The sequence below is a fragment of the Melanerpes formicivorus genome, unplaced genomic scaffold (assembly GCF_026170545.1).
Source record: "Melanerpes formicivorus ecotype bairdi unplaced genomic scaffold, bMelFor1.0.p_v2 SCAF_25, whole genome shotgun sequence".
Classification (NCBI taxonomy): domain Eukaryota; kingdom Metazoa; phylum Chordata; class Aves; order Piciformes; family Picidae; genus Melanerpes; species Melanerpes formicivorus.
The window spans coordinates 13,071,071-13,085,516 of record NW_027142377.1 but is presented as its reverse complement, the minus strand read 5'-3'; the positions used below and the strand labels follow the sequence as shown (position 1 = coordinate 13,085,516).

At 65.8% G+C, this 14,446-nt stretch overlaps 2 long non-coding RNA genes across 6 annotated transcripts; both read right to left on the bottom strand.

Moving 5' to 3' along the window:
- Window positions 1-3,752: 3,752 nt before the first annotated feature.
- LOC137448665 (uncharacterized) lies at window positions 3,753-5,833 on the bottom strand. Of its 2 annotated transcripts, XR_010989195.1 has the most exons (5): window positions 5,106-5,833; window positions 4,899-5,029; window positions 4,533-4,774; window positions 4,153-4,421; window positions 3,753-3,872 (listed from the first exon to the last, which is right to left on the bottom strand). It is a non-coding gene; the product is annotated as an uncharacterized lncRNA (long non-coding RNA). The 2 variants fall into 2 exon arrangements; XR_010989194.1 differs by having other exon boundaries at window positions 4,899-5,833.
- Window positions 5,834-11,750: 5,917 nt separating this feature from the next.
- LOC137448664 (uncharacterized) lies at window positions 11,751-14,123 on the bottom strand. 4 transcript variants are annotated; one of them, XR_010989191.1, is made up of 4 exons: window positions 13,906-13,955; window positions 13,187-13,319; window positions 12,917-13,084; window positions 11,751-12,253 (listed from the first exon to the last, which is right to left on the bottom strand). It is a non-coding gene; the product is annotated as an uncharacterized lncRNA (long non-coding RNA). The 4 variants fall into 4 exon arrangements; XR_010989192.1 differs by lacking the exon at window positions 13,187-13,319 and having other exon boundaries at window positions 12,917-13,106; window positions 13,906-14,123; XR_010989193.1 differs by lacking the exon at window positions 13,187-13,319 and having other exon boundaries at window positions 12,917-13,102; window positions 13,906-14,123.
- Window positions 14,124-14,446: the final 323 nt, after the last annotated feature.

The following is a 14,446-nucleotide window of genomic DNA, read 5'->3' as shown; positions in this document are numbered from 1 at the left end:
CATACCGTTTCATTTCAGGCCAGCATTGCACCATTTGATCATTTCATTTCAGAGAGCCCCCACTCCGTTTCATTTCAGGCCAGCATTGCACCATTTCACCTGGTCTCATTTCAGAGAGCCCCCATACCGTTTCATTTCTGGCCAGCATTGCACCATTTCACCTGGTCTCATTTCAGAGAGCCCCCATACCGTTTCATTTCAGGCCAGCATTGCACCATTTGATCATTTCATTTCAGAGAGCCCCCAGTCCATTTCATTTCTGGCCAGCATTGCACCATTTCACCTGGTCTCATTTCAGAGAGCCCCTACACCGTTTCATTTCAGGCCAGCATTGCACCATTTCACCTGGTGTCATTTCGGAGAGCCCCCAGTCCATTTCAATTCTGGCCAGCATTGCACCATTTGATCATTTCATTTCAGAGAGCCCCCAGTCTATTTCAATTCTGGCCAGCATTGCACCATTTCACCTGGTCTCATTTCAGAGAGCCCCCATACTGTTTCATTTCAGGCCAGCATTGCACCATTTCACCTGGTCTCATTTCAGAGAGCCCCCACATAGTTTCATTTCAGGCCAGCATTGCACCATTTCACCTCTTGTCAGTCCAGAGAGCCCCCACAACCAGTTCATTTCAGGCCAGCATTGCTCCATTTCACCTGGTCTCATTTCAGAGAGCCCCACACCACTTCATTTCAGGCCAGCATTGCAACGTTTCGTCTTTTCGTTTCAGAGAGCCCCGTGTCGTTTCGTCAACAGAAAATCCTGCTAAAAATACCTGCTTTTTCTGTGGATAGTCAAGAGTATTACCAATTGCTACATAAGAAGCTTTGCAATTGCCCCCGTTGGATCTGTCCTGTTAAATACCAAGGCTTCCGTAATGTAAAAACGAATTCCAAATACGGTAACGCACGGCTTGAAAACATCTATGAAATGTGTAACGATTGCTCAGGAACAGGGGGTCTTCCTTTGTGCCGCGAGGGTCGTCGCTTTGCTTTGGGCTTTTTTACGTCATCTGGGATTTTTTGGCTCCTTAGTTTACATGCCGATAGGAACCGTTTTCCCCCTCGCCCGCCGATTGCGCAACACATACCCTACGACTGAAAAAATAAAACAACTGTTTACATCGACAGGAAAGAATGGGATCGATTGCTAAGTAGATACTTCGCAGCCGCCGAGCCGCGCCGAGCCGAGCCGCCGAGCCGAGCCGCGCCGAGCCGAGCCGCCGAGCCGAGCCGCGCCGAGCCGCGCCGAGCCGAGCCGCCGAGCCGAGCCGCGCCGAGCCGAGCCGCCGAGCCGAGCCGCGCCGAGCCGCCGAGCCGAGCCGCGCCGAGCCGAGCCGCCGAGCCGCCGAGCCGAGCCGCGCCGAGCCGAGCCGCCGAGCCGAGCCGCGCCGAGCCGAGCCGCCGAGCCGAGCCGCGCCGAGCCGAGCCGCCGAGCCGAGCCGCGCCGAGCCGAGCCGCCGAGCCGAGCCGCGCCGAGCCGAGCCGCCGAGCCGAGCCGCGCCGAGCCGAGCCGCCGAGCCGAGCCGCGCCGAGCCGCCGAGCCGAGCCGCGCCGAGCCGAGCCGCCGAGCCGAGCCGCGCCGAGCCGAGCCGCCGAGCCGAGCCGCGCCGAGCCGAGCCGCCGAGCCGAGCCGCGCCGAGCCGAGCCGCCGAGCCGAGCCGCGCCGAGCCGAGCCGCCGAGCCGAGCCGCGCCGAGCCGAGCCGCCGAGCCGAGCCGCGCCGAGCCGAGCCGCCGAGCCGAGCCGCGCCGAGCCGCCGAGCCGAGCCGCGCCGAGCCGAGCCGCCGAGCCGAGCCGCGCCGAGCCGAGCCGCCGAGCCGAGCCGCGCCGAGCCGAGCCGCCGAGCCGAGCCGCGCCGAGCCGAGCCGCCGAGCCGAGCCGCGCCGAGCCGCCGAGCCGAGCCGCGCCGAGCCGAGCCGCCGAGCCGAGCCGCGCCGAGCCGAGCCGCCGAGCCGAGCCGCGCCGAGCCGCCGAGCCGAGCCGCGCCGAGCCGAGCCGCCGAGCCGAGCCGCGCCGAGCCGAGCCGCCGAGCCGAGCCGCGCCGAGCCGAGCCGCCGAGCCGAGCCGCCGAGCCGAGCCGAGCCGCCGAGCCGAGCCGCGCCGAGCCGAGCCGCGCCGAGCCGCCGAGCCGAGCCGCGCCGCGCCGAGCCGCGCCGAGCCGCCGAGCCGAGCCGCGCCGAGCCGAGCCGCCGAGCCGAGCCGCGCCGAGCCGAGCCGCGCCGAGCCGAGCCGCCGAGCCGAGCCGCGCCGAGCCGAGCCGCCGAGCCGAGCCGCGCCGAGCCGAGCCGCCGAGCCGAGCCGCCGAGCCGAGCCGCGCCGAGCCGAGCCGAGCCGCCGAGCCGAGCCGCGCCGAGCCGAGCCGCCGAGCCGAGCCGCCGAGCCGAGCCGCGCCGAGCCGAGCCGCCGAGCCGAGCCGCGCCGAGCCGAGCCGCCGAGCCGAGCCGCGCCGAGCCGAGCCGCCGAGCCGAGCCGCGCCGAGCCGAGCCGCCGAGCCGAGCCGCGCCGAGCCGAGCCGCCGAGCCGAGCCGAGCCGCCGAGCCGCGCCGAGCCGAGCCGCGCCGAGCCGAGCCGCGCCGAGCCGAGCCGCGCCGAGCCGAGCCGCCGAGCCGAGCCGCGCCGAGCCGCCGAGCCGAGCCGCGCCGAGCCGAGCCGCCGAGCCGAGCCGCGCCGAGCCGAGCCGCCGAGCCGAGCCGCCGAGCCGAGCCGCGCCGAGCCGAGCCGCGCCGAGCCGAGCCGCCGAGACGAGCCGCCGAGACGAGCCGCGCCGAGCCGAGCCGAGCCGCCGAGCCGAGCCGCGCCGAGCCGCGCCGAGCCGCGCCGAGCCGAGCCGCGCCGAGCCGAGCCGCCGAGCCGAGCCGCGCCGAGCCGAGCCGAGCCGAGCCGCCGAGCCGCCGAGCCGCCGAGCCGCGCCGCCGAGCCGCGCCGAGCCGAGCCGCGCCGAGCCGCCGAGCCGAGCCGCGCCGAGCCGCCGCGCCGAGCCGCGCCGCGCCGCCGAGCCGAGCCGCGCCGCCGAGCCGAGCCGCGCCGCCGAGCCGCGCCGCGCCGCCGAGCCGCGCCGCCGAGCCGAGCCGCGCCGCCGAGCCGAGCCGCCGAGCCGAGCCGAGCCGCGCCGCCGAGCCGCGCCGAGCCGCGCCGCCGAGCCGAGCCGCCGAGCCGAGCCGCGCCGAGCCGCCGAGCCGAGCCGCGCCGCCGAGCCGCCGAGCCGAGCCGCCGAGCCGCGCCGCCGAGCCGCGCCGCCGAGCCGAGCCGCGCCGCGCCGAGCCGCGCCGAGCCGAGCCGCGCCGCGCCGAGCCGCCGAGCCGAGCCGCCGAGCCGAGCCGCGCCGCCGAGCCGAGCCGCGCCGCCGAGCCGAGCCGCGCCGAGCCGCGCCGAGCCGCGCCGAGCCGAGCCGCGCCGCCGAGCCGAGCCGCGCCGCCGAGCCGAGCCGAGCCGCCCCGAGCCGAGCCGCCCCGAGCCGAGCCGAGCCGCCCTTTTAGGGGAAGAAAACCCTCTCGTTTGCCTGAGAGCGCCGAGGCGACTCGCCCCGAGACTATAAATCCAACTACAATCCTCTCCTCTCTATAGAGATATTCAGGAATGGTATTCATTGCGACGGTAAAGAGGCTCTGAAGTTACCCCCCCCCACCACCGGATCTCCTCTCTGAGATGCAAGTGATGCCGGAACGGAAAAGCGATTTGCGTGTAGAGCAAAGCCAATTTTGGCAACGTACCTACCAAAGGGGAATCGATTGAAAGCGGCGGACTTACGCTGAGCGGTCGGGGGGGCGTCTCTTGCCGCCGCGCGTGGGAAGCGCCCCGCCGGCCTCCGCTCGGCAGGTTTTCCGTTCCGAGAAAAACCAACCCAACGCCGAAACCGGTGAGTGTTCAAAAACCCTACAACGCAAAGGAAAATCCGTGAGCTGTTGTGTACTAGAGATACGCACTGTAAGTTTACGTCTTTCAGAACCCCATGCAGCGCATTTCAAAGCCTCTTTTCAGACAAGTTAATACCAGACTGCTGCGCCTAGTTAAACAGCAGAGCTATGAAGTTGCAAGAGAGGGGTGTCAGGGTTAGCTGGCCTCTTAGGGATTTTAATCCCCTCCGAGAACGTGCAAGCGTTTCAAACGAGCTGCTACGTAAGAACCCCCGAGAGCGGCAGAGGCTGGCGCTTACCTGGAAGGGAGCCCGAGGAAACCGGGAAGAATCTGAGCGAGGAGCTGAGCCCCGCCAAGCCCCCAACGTGCCGGTTCCTTCCGCCTCGCCTCGGGGAGCCCCGCGCCGGTTCCGTCCGGTTCCGTTCGCCTCGGTTCGCCTCTCCTCGTCTCGGGGGGCCCCGCGGGTGAGCTGCCGCGGGGAGTTTGAGTCGCCGCCGGCTGAGGCGAGGAAAAATCTTTTCCTTCGCTGAAAGCGCTATGCCGACTCACCCTAAAACTGAAACTTTCCTGTTTACATGGATAGTAAAGAAGAGGGTCAATTGCTATATGAAAACCTTTGCAGTCTCCCCCATTGGAATGCTTAGTGGAACCCCCTGGTTCCACCCCGAGGGCTCTTACCTGTGGCAGCGATTTGCCTTTCTCCCTTGTGGGACGCCCCCTTAGGGCTTACACGTTACCCCTTTCCCTTGCCAGCAGTCCTTTTCCTGCCTGAAGGCTCTTGTCTCTTCCTGGGGTGATCTGACTGAGTTAAAAGAGCTCTGCCTGAGAAGCCTCTAAGGGGGCGCCCGGAGAGGTCCTGCGCCTCGGCGGGCCCCGCGGCCCGACGGAGAGGGGTCCCGCCGCGGTCCTCGGAAACCGATCTGGGGGAAAAGACGAACGCCACGGCTCGGGTAACTGCCGGAGTTCTATAGGGCTCGCTACAGCCCTGGACGGCTGTGGGATCTCTCCTAAAGGTCTCGGAGCCGAGCGGTTTCACAAACTCACCTTACTTCTGTGAAAGAGGAGGTTGGACTATTTCCCAGAAGTCTGCTGCACGTTTTCCTGGTTTCTGCAGATAGTTTTCCTCCTTTTCTTACCAGCGACTTATGTGAAGTCTTAGGGCTTTTAATCCCCTCCTAGAACATTCAGGCGTATCGAACCTTCAGAGCACCTACACGGGAACCGCGGACAGCGACAGAGGCTGGCACTAACCTGGTGCGGAGCTCAGCCGGACGAAGGGAACCCACGGAAGCTAAAGGAAGACGAGCTGAGAGCAGACCTCGGCGGAGCCGGCTGGCGCCCGGGGGAGCCGAGCCCCGGCGCGCCTGGTGAGAGGCAGCCCGGCTGGGCGGAGCCGCCGTCTGTTCGGGGGAAGGAAATCCTCCGGCTTCACAGAGAGCCGAGCCGACTCGCCCTAAGACTGCCAATCTCTCCTGTTCATATAGGTAGTCAGGACTGGCACTAAGTGCCAGGTAACAAGGCTCTGAACTCACCCCCTCTGCGTCTCTTCCGTTACACACAAAGGCTGCTAGCAGGTAGAAGCCGATTGCAAGCAGAGCAAAGCAGTTTGAAAACAGAACTATGAAATGGGTCTCAAGGAATTAAAGAGGGGGAACCCTCCTCAGTGTGTGTTGGGGGGGGGGGATCCTTTGTTTCTTTTGCCTTTATTCTTTGTCCTGAGGTTTCTTTGGGTTTTGGTCTCTTTAATTTGAATGGAAGTAACCTCTGAGGAGAGCCCAGCGAAGCCTCCCCCCACACACAGGGGTGAGAATCCCCTACCTGGTCAGTGCTGCCCCCGCTCTTAAGGGGCCTGCTAGCATCTAAGGTGGATCTGGGGGTATCAAAGGGGAATTCGGGCACACAGAGAGGTATATGGGGAGGCTCTGGAGGGGCTCCAAAAGGACCTTTCAGTTGGATCCAACTGAGGCCACCGCCACCAAGACACGCCCCCCAAACTGAGGCCGCCGCCAAGCCAGCCCCCCCACCCACCCAAATACATAGGCCGCCGGCAAGACAAGCAACCCCCCCACCCCCCCCCCCAGCAACAGAAGCTGCCGCCAAGCCAGCCAAACCCCCACCCCAGCAACAGAAGCTGCCGCCGCCAAGCCGGCCACCCCCCAACCCCCCCCAAACCACAGAGGGCGCCACCACCAAGCCAGCCACCCCCAACCCCCACTCAATAACAGAGGCCGCCGCCAAACCAGCCACGCATCCCACCCACCCCAGTCACAACAGAGGCCGCCGCCACCAAGCCAGTCCCCCCCCCCCCAACACAGGCCACCGCCGCCAAGCCAGCCCCCCCCCAACCACAGAGGCCACCGCCGCCAAGCCAGCCCCCCCCCCAACCACAGAGGCCACCGCCGCCAAGCCAGCCCCCCCCCCAACCACAGAGGCCACCGCCGCCAAGCCAAGCCAGCCCCCCCCCATGGCCCACCCAGTAACAGAGGCCGCTGCCAAAAAGCCAGCCACCCCCCACACACCCAAAAACATGGGCTGCCGCCAAATCAGCCACCACCCCTATCCCCCACCCAACAACAGAGGCCGCTGCCAAGGCAGCCACGCATCCCACTCCCCGCCCAACAGAGGCCGCTGCTGCCAAGCCAGCCAAACCCCCAACCAACAAAAAATGCTGCTGCCGCCAGGCAGCCAGCCCACCACCCCATAACAGAGGCCGCTGCTGCCAAGCCAGCCACCCCCCCACCCACCCAACGCCAACAGAGGCCGCCGCCAAAAAGCCAGCCACCACCCCCAACCACATAGGCCGCCGCCGCCAAGACAGCCACCCCCCCATCCCCCACCCAATAACAGAGGCTGCCGCCAAACCAGCCACGCATCCCACCCCTCCCACCCAATAACAGAGGCCACCACCGCCAAGCCAGTCACCCCCCCACTCCACCACCCAATAACAGGGGCCGCCGCCAAGCCAAGCCAGCCCCCACCCCACGGCCCACCCAGTAACAGAGGCCACTGCCAAAAAGCCAGCCACCCCCCTACCCACCCACAACCAACAGAGGCCGCCGCCAAAAAGCCAGCCACCCCCCCAACCAACCACAGAGGCTGCTGCCGCCAAGCCAGCCAACCCCCCCCCACCCCAGCAACAGAAGCTGCCACTGCCGCACCAGCCACCCCTCAACCCCCCCAAACCACAGAGGGCACCGCCACCACACCAGCCACCCCCCCAACCCCCACCCAATAACAGATGCTGACACCAAACCAGCCACGCATCCCACCCACCCCAGTCACAACAGAGGCCTCCGCCGCGCCAGCCACAGCCCCCCCACCCAGCCACATAGGCCGCCGCCAAGACAAGCAACCACCCCATACCCCCCAGCAACAGAAGCTGCCGCCAAGCCAGCGACGCATCCCACCCCAGCAACAGAAGCTGCTGCCACCAAGCCGGCCATCCCCTAACCCCCCCAAAAAACAGAGGCCGCTGCCACCAAGCCAGCAAATTGCCCCACACCCCCCAGCAACAGAAGCTGCTGCCGCCAAGCCGGCCATCCACTAACCCCCCCAAAAACCAGAGGGCGCCACCACCACGCCAGCCACCCCCCCAACCCCCACCCAATAACAGAGGCCGCCGCCAAACCAGCCACGCATCCCACCCACCCCAGTCACAGAGGCCGCCGCCACCAAGCCAGTCCCCCCACACCCAACACAGGCCACCACCGCCAAGCCAGCCCCCCCCCCCCCCCAACCACAGAGGGCACAGCCACCAAGCCAAGCCAGCACCCCCCCACGGCCCACCCAGTAACAGAGGCCGCCGCCAAAAAGCCAGCCACCCCACACACACCCAAAAACATGGGCTGCCACCAAACCAGCCAACACCCCTACCCCGTACCCAACAACAGAGGCCGCTGCCAAGGCAGCCACGCATCCCACCCCCCGCCCAACAGAGGCCGCGGCTGCCAAGCCAGCCAAACCCCCAACCAACAACAGACGCTGCCGCCGCCAAGGCAGCCGGCCCACCACCCCATAACAGAGGCCGTCGCTGCAAAGCCAGCCACCCCCCCACCCACCCAACACCAACAGAGGCTGCCGCCAAAAAGCCAGCCACCCCCCCCAACCACAGAGGACGCTGCCGCCAAGCCAGCAAATCCCCTCATGCCCCCCAGCAACAGAAGCTGCCGCCAAGCCAGCCAACCCCCCCACCCCAGCAACAGAAGCGGACGCTGCCAAGCCAGGCAGCCCCCAAGCCCCCCAAAACACAGAGGCCACCGCCACCAAGTCAGCCACAGCCCCCCCACCCAACCACATAGGCCGCCGCCGCCAAGACAGACACCCCCCCACTCCCCCACACCCCCACCCAATAACAGGGGCCGCCGCCAAGCCAAGCCAGCCCCCCCCCACGGCCCACCCAGTAACAGAGGCCACTGCCAAAAAGCCAGCCACCCCCCTACCCACCCACAACCAACAGAGGCCGCCGCCAAAAAGCCAGCCACCCCCCCCAACCAACCACATAGGCCGCTGCCGCCAAGCCAGCCAACCCCCACACCACCCCAGCAACAGAAGCTGCCGCTGCTGCACCAGCCACCCCTCAACCCCCCCAAACCACAGAGGGCACTGCCACCACGCCAGCCACCCCCCCAACCCCCACCCAATAACAGAGGCCGCCACCAAACCAGCCACGCATCCCACCCACCCCAGTCACAGCAGAGGCCGCCGCCACCAAGCCAGACACAGTCCCCCCACCCAGCCACACAGGCCGCCGCCAAGACAAGCAACCACCCCATGCCCCCCAGCAACAGAAGCTGCCGTCGCCAAGCTGGCCACCCCCCACCCCCCCCAAAAAACAGAGGCCACTGACAAGCCAGCCACGCATCCCACCCACCCCAGTCACAACAGAGGCCACTGCTGCCAAGCCAGCCACCCCCCAGCCCCGCAACAGAAGCTGCCGCCACCAAGCCGGCCATCCCCTAACCCCCCCCAAAAAACAGAGGCCGCTGCCACCAAGCCAGCAAATTGCCCCACACCCCCCAGCAACAGAAGCTGCCGCCGCCAAGCCGGCCACCCACTAACCCCCCCAAAAAACAGAGGGCGCTGCCACCAAGCCTGCCCCCCAAACTCCCACCCAATAACAATGGCCGCCGCCAAACCAGCCACGCATCCCACCCACCCACCCCAGTCACAACAGAGGCCACCGCCACCAAGCCAAGCCAGCACCCCCCCACGGCCCACCCAGTAACAGAGGCAACCGCCAAAAAGCCAGCCACCCCACACACACCCAAAAACATGGGCTGCCACCAAACCAGCCAACACCCCTACCCCCCACCCAACAACAGAGGCCGCTGCCAAGGCAGCCACGCATCCCACCCCCCACCCAACAGAGGCCGCCGCTGCCAAGCCAGCCAAACCCCCAACCAACAACAGACGCTGCCGCCGCCAAGGCAGCCTGCCCACCACCCCATAACAGAGGCCGTCGCTGCAAAGCCAGCCACCCCCCCACCCACCCAACGCCAACAGAGGCCGCCGCCAAAAAGCCAGCCACCCCCCCAACCACAGAGGACGCTGCCGCCAAGCCAGCAAATCCCCTCATGCCCCCCAGCAACAGAAGCTGCCGCTGCCGCGCCAGCCACCCCCCAACCCCCCCAAACCACAGAGGCCGCCGCCAAACCAGCCACGCATCCCACCCACCCCAGTCACAACAGAGGCCGCTGCCACCAAGCCAGTCCCCACCCCTCCCAACACAGGCCACCGCCGCCAAACCAGCCCCCCCCCCAACCACAAAGGCCACAGCCACCAAGCCAAGCCAGCCCCCCCCCACAGCCCACCCAGTAACAGAGGCTGCCGCCAAAAAGCCAGCCACCCCACACACACCCAAACACATGGGCTGCCACCAAACCAGCCAACACTCCTACCCCCCACCCAACAACAGAGGCCGCTGCCAAGGCAGCCACGCATTCCACCCCCCGCCCAACAGAGGCTGCCGCTGCCAAGCCAGCCAAACCCCCAACCAACAAGACACTGCCGCCGCCAAGGCAGCCTGCCCACCACCCCATAACAGAGGCCGTCGCTGCAAAGCCAGCCACCCCCCCACCCACCCATCGCCAACAGAGGCCGACGCCAAAAAGCCAGCCACCCCCCCAACCACAGAGGACGCTGCCGCCAAGCCAGCAAATCCCCTCATGCCCCCCAGCAACAGAAGCTGCCGCCGCCGCGCCAGCCACCCCTCAACCCCCCCAAACTACAGAGGCCGCCACCAAGCCAGCCACAGCCCCCCCACCTAGCCACATAGGCCGCCGCCAAGACAAGCAACCACCCCATGCCCCCCAGCAACAGAAGCTGCCGCCAAGCCAGCGACGCATCCCACCCCAGCAACAGAAGCTGCCTTCGCCAAGCTGGCCACCCCCCCACACCCCCCAAAACACAGAGGCGGCTGACAAGCCAGCCACGCATCCCACCCACCCCAGTCACAACAGAGGCCGCCGCTGCCAAGCCAGCCACCCCCCAGCCCTGCAACAGAAGCTGCCGCCACCAAGCCGGCCACCCCCTAACCCCCCCAAAAACCAGAGGGCGCTGCCACCAAGCCTACCCCCACCCAATAACAGAGGCCACCGCCAAAAAGCCAGCCACACCCCCACACCCAAAAACATGGGCTGCCGCCAAACCAGCCACCACCCCTACCCCACACACACAACAGAGGCTGCTGCCGAGGCAGCCACACATCCCACCCCCCACCCAACAGAGGCTGCCACTGCCATGCCAGCCAACCCCCCAACCAACAACAGACACTGCCACCACCAAGCCAGCCACCCCCCCACCCACCCAACACCAACAGAGACCGCCGCCAAAAAGCCAGCCACCCTCCCCAACCAACCACATAAGCCGCTGCCGCCAAGCCGGTCAACCCCCCCACCCCAGCAAGAGAAGCTGCCGCCCCCAAGCCAGGCGCCCCCAAAGCCCCCAAAAAAACAGAGGCCGCCGCCGCACCAGCGAATCCCCCCATACCCCCCAGCAACAGAAGCTGCTGCAGCCAGCCACCCCCCAGCCCCCCTAAAAAATGGAGGGTGATGCCGCCAAGCCAGCGACCCCCCCCATCCCCACCCAATAACAGAGGCCACCGCCAAACCAGCCACGCATCCCACCCCCCCAACCAATAACAGAGGCCACCGCCAGGCCAAGCCCCCCCCCCCACGCCCCACCCAATAACAGAAGCTGCCGCCAAAAAGCCAGCCACACCCCCACACACACCCAAAAACATGGGCTGCCACCAAACCAGCCAACACCCCCCACCCAACAACAAAGGCTGTGGCCAAGCCAGCCACGCATCCCGCCCCCCACCCAACAGAAGCCGCCGCTGCCAAGCCGGCCAACCCCCCAACCAACAACAGACGCTGCTGCTGCCGCCAAGCCAGCCAACCCCCCCGCCCAATAACAGAGGCCGCCGCTGCCAAGCTGGCCAACCCCCCACACACACCAGAGGCTGCCAGCAAGCCAGCCCCCACTCCCCCCCCCCCAACTAACCCTAACCATCCAACTGAAGTGCCCCCAGGTGACCCTCCATTGGCTCCCACATGTCCCTGAATTCCTCTTTGATACCCCCCACACCCACCATAGATGCCCACAAACCCCCTGAAGTGGGGGGGACGCTGACCGGTCAGGGGGGGCATCTCCTCCGGGTGCGTGGGGAGCGACTCAGCTGGCCTCTCTTCAGAGGCCTTTCCATTCAAATTAAACAACTGAATATAAAACCAGTGGGGTCTCCTTTGTGTGTGTTGTGCGGTTTTAATTTGCCGCTCAGGGCCATTGGAAACCTTTTGGCGTACACGTTACTACTGCTCTGCAACCTCTGGAGGAACAGCATGGCTTTTCCTCCGCTACAATACCTCACGCTAATACTTACATTTTGTCATGGGTTTCCGTCCCCTCCGGGAACGTTCGGGCAAGCAGTCCGCCGGCAGCGTTTGGGAGAGGCTGCCCCCGCCCCTCACTCGCCCGCTCCTCGGCTGTGTCGTTGCTGCAGCGATTTGACCCTTACCTGGGAGCTCAGAGCTTGGATGGTGTCGAGGCTGAGAATCTCTCTCCTGCTCCCCCCCTCCTCCCTCCCAACAGAGGGGGGAAAAAAAAAAGGAAAGGACCAAATCCAGCAAGAAATAATTTGGAGTCAGCTGGGAAGCAGAGAGTTTAGTAGAACACTCGCAAGCCCTCCACCCTGTCTTCAGAATGGGCGTTCACCCGCCACAAGCCACCCCTCCATTCCCCTCCCGCTCCCCTGTCACAGCCCTGTCATCCACTCTTGGCACGTGGTATTCGACTCCTCGAGGCGAGTCCCTGGTTATCCCGGCTCGTTCTCTCTCAGGGCAGTCTCTCTGGTGCTGGAACTGGGCAGGGATGTGGAGAAGAATCAGGAATCAGTCTGACTTTGAAAGGAAAAGAGGAAAAAAAAAAATCAGGAACAGTCCATTGCTGCAGGGACAGCAGGAACAAGTACAGGTGAGATGACCCAGGAGCTCTGTGGGTTGCTGTGCAGTGCGTATGTTGAGTCCTGGACGCCAGGCTGGTGTTAAGCCAGGAGGGAAAGAGGTTAGACCGACTTCTAACTATTCGCACAGTGACTATAATGCATTGATGTGTGTTGCCCCCTCTGAGTTCATCCTCTCTCAGCCGGAGTCACATTCTGCTGTGGGATACGCTGAATGTCCCCAGTTTCCAACATGCTCCGCTAGGTGTGACCAGGCCTCTTGGCAGCAGCCGCCCCTGGGGTTGGTTTGCCCGGCGCTGGCAAGCCCTCCGCCCTGTTTTTGCAATGGTCTGTAACCCCCCCACAATCGCCCACCCCCACGTGGCATCACGGTAGGAAAGACAGAGACAGCTGAGGGGCTGCCCTGCTTCTGATAGCCCCAACCCACGGACGCCCTTCTTGGTAGGGTTTGCGCCTTCGGGACGCAGCTGAGTTTTTGCTGCGCCTCTCTGTGAGAGCTGTTGCGTGGCTCTGCGTCTCCGAGCGTGTTCCCTGTTCCCCAGGATTTACTATGCCCCCATTGCCTTGCAGTCGGTGCATTTCTCCCTGGCCATCAACCAACCTCTAATGCCTGTTGCTCTCTAATTAAATCTTTCGATGGTTTCAGCTTTCTGAGCCTGTGTTGGTACGACTCCTGCTCAGGGCACCGCGAGAGAGACAAACCCTCCTTCTGTCCTGTGGTTCCGGGAAGGGTCCTGGCACTCGCAGGCAGGCACCAACGGGGTAGCGACTGTGAAGTGACATCAGCCTTGCTTGGTCGACCAAGTGGAAAGCAAAGAGTCAAACGGTAAGGAGTGGAGCAAAAAGCAAAGCTTAGCTCTCAGTTACTCACGTTGTAAAGCTGTGAGTAGGTTTCCCTGCACCCTAGAAAAACACTGCACAGGCATCTCATTTTTCTCTGGCATTCATTTAACTCGCAGAGCTGTGGGGGAGTTACTGGGAGACTTGGAAAGGCAGTGAGAGCACTAGGAAGGGAATTTGGAGTTACGGGGAGGAACACAAAGACGACAGGTGCCACGCTAGAAGAGCACTTACTGTTACCGGGAGAAGACCCCTCCTGACTGCTGCTCGCCCCGGCCCTCCCGCTCGCTCGCTCGCCCCGGCCCGCCCGCTCGCTCGCTCGCCCCGGCCCGCCCGCCCGCTCGCTCGCCCCGGCCCGGCCCGCCCGCTCGCCCCGGCCCGGCCCGGCCCGGCCCGGCCCGCCCGCTCGCTCGCCCCGGCCCGCCCGCTCGCTCGCCCCGGCCCGCCCGCTCGCTCGCCCCGGCCCGCCCGCTCGCTCGCCCCGGCCCGCCCGCCCCGGCCGGCCCGCCCGCCCGCCCGCTCGCTCGCTCGCCCCGGCCCGCCCGCCCGCCCGCTCGCTCGCCCCGGCCCGCCCGGCCGGCCCGCTCGCCCCGGCCCCAGCCCCGGCCGGTAGTGCGCGAGTCCCCTGCCCCGTCGCGGCTCCCAAACGGTCCCGGCTCGGCTCCGGGAACCCCCCTGCAAGCAAAGCCAGAGTGCGGTCCTGCAGGTGCCAGAGAAAAGCCCCGGAGAGCTGTGGAGGCAGGCACTCACCTAGCACGGAGCGAGCAGGAACCCGATAGCCCCGCGGGCCAGTGAGCGCCGTTTTAAAGCCGCCAGCCCCGTGCGCGCGAACAACCCTCGCTGCGACGCATGCGCTGAACCCATGGCAACGATCGCGACGCTATCGCCCTGGCGGGACTGGAGCCTCGCTGCGGCGCAGGAGTTGTACCCATGTCAGCGATCGAGTCAGGCTCTCTCTCCCTTTTCCCTTCTCCCCCTAACAACTTTCCAGCATTTCAAGCGTTCAGCGCGGTTCGCTGCAGCGCTGAGCGCCCTCGGGGCTGCACGCGCCGCGGCACGGCGGCGGTGCCGCCCGTGACGCACGCGGGGGCGGCCCTGAGCACTGCCCTGGGCGTGGGCAGCAGCTCGGCCCGGCCCCGTTCGGGATGTTTTGGCATTTAAATCGAAACCCTACACCGCGCGCAGGTAAAAGCCTCTGTTTATGATGGGTACGGCCGCAGGCTGTGCTTATAGCTCAAGCCCCTGTGTGACTTCATTACGATTCTCACAACCTTTAAAACAGAGAGGGGAG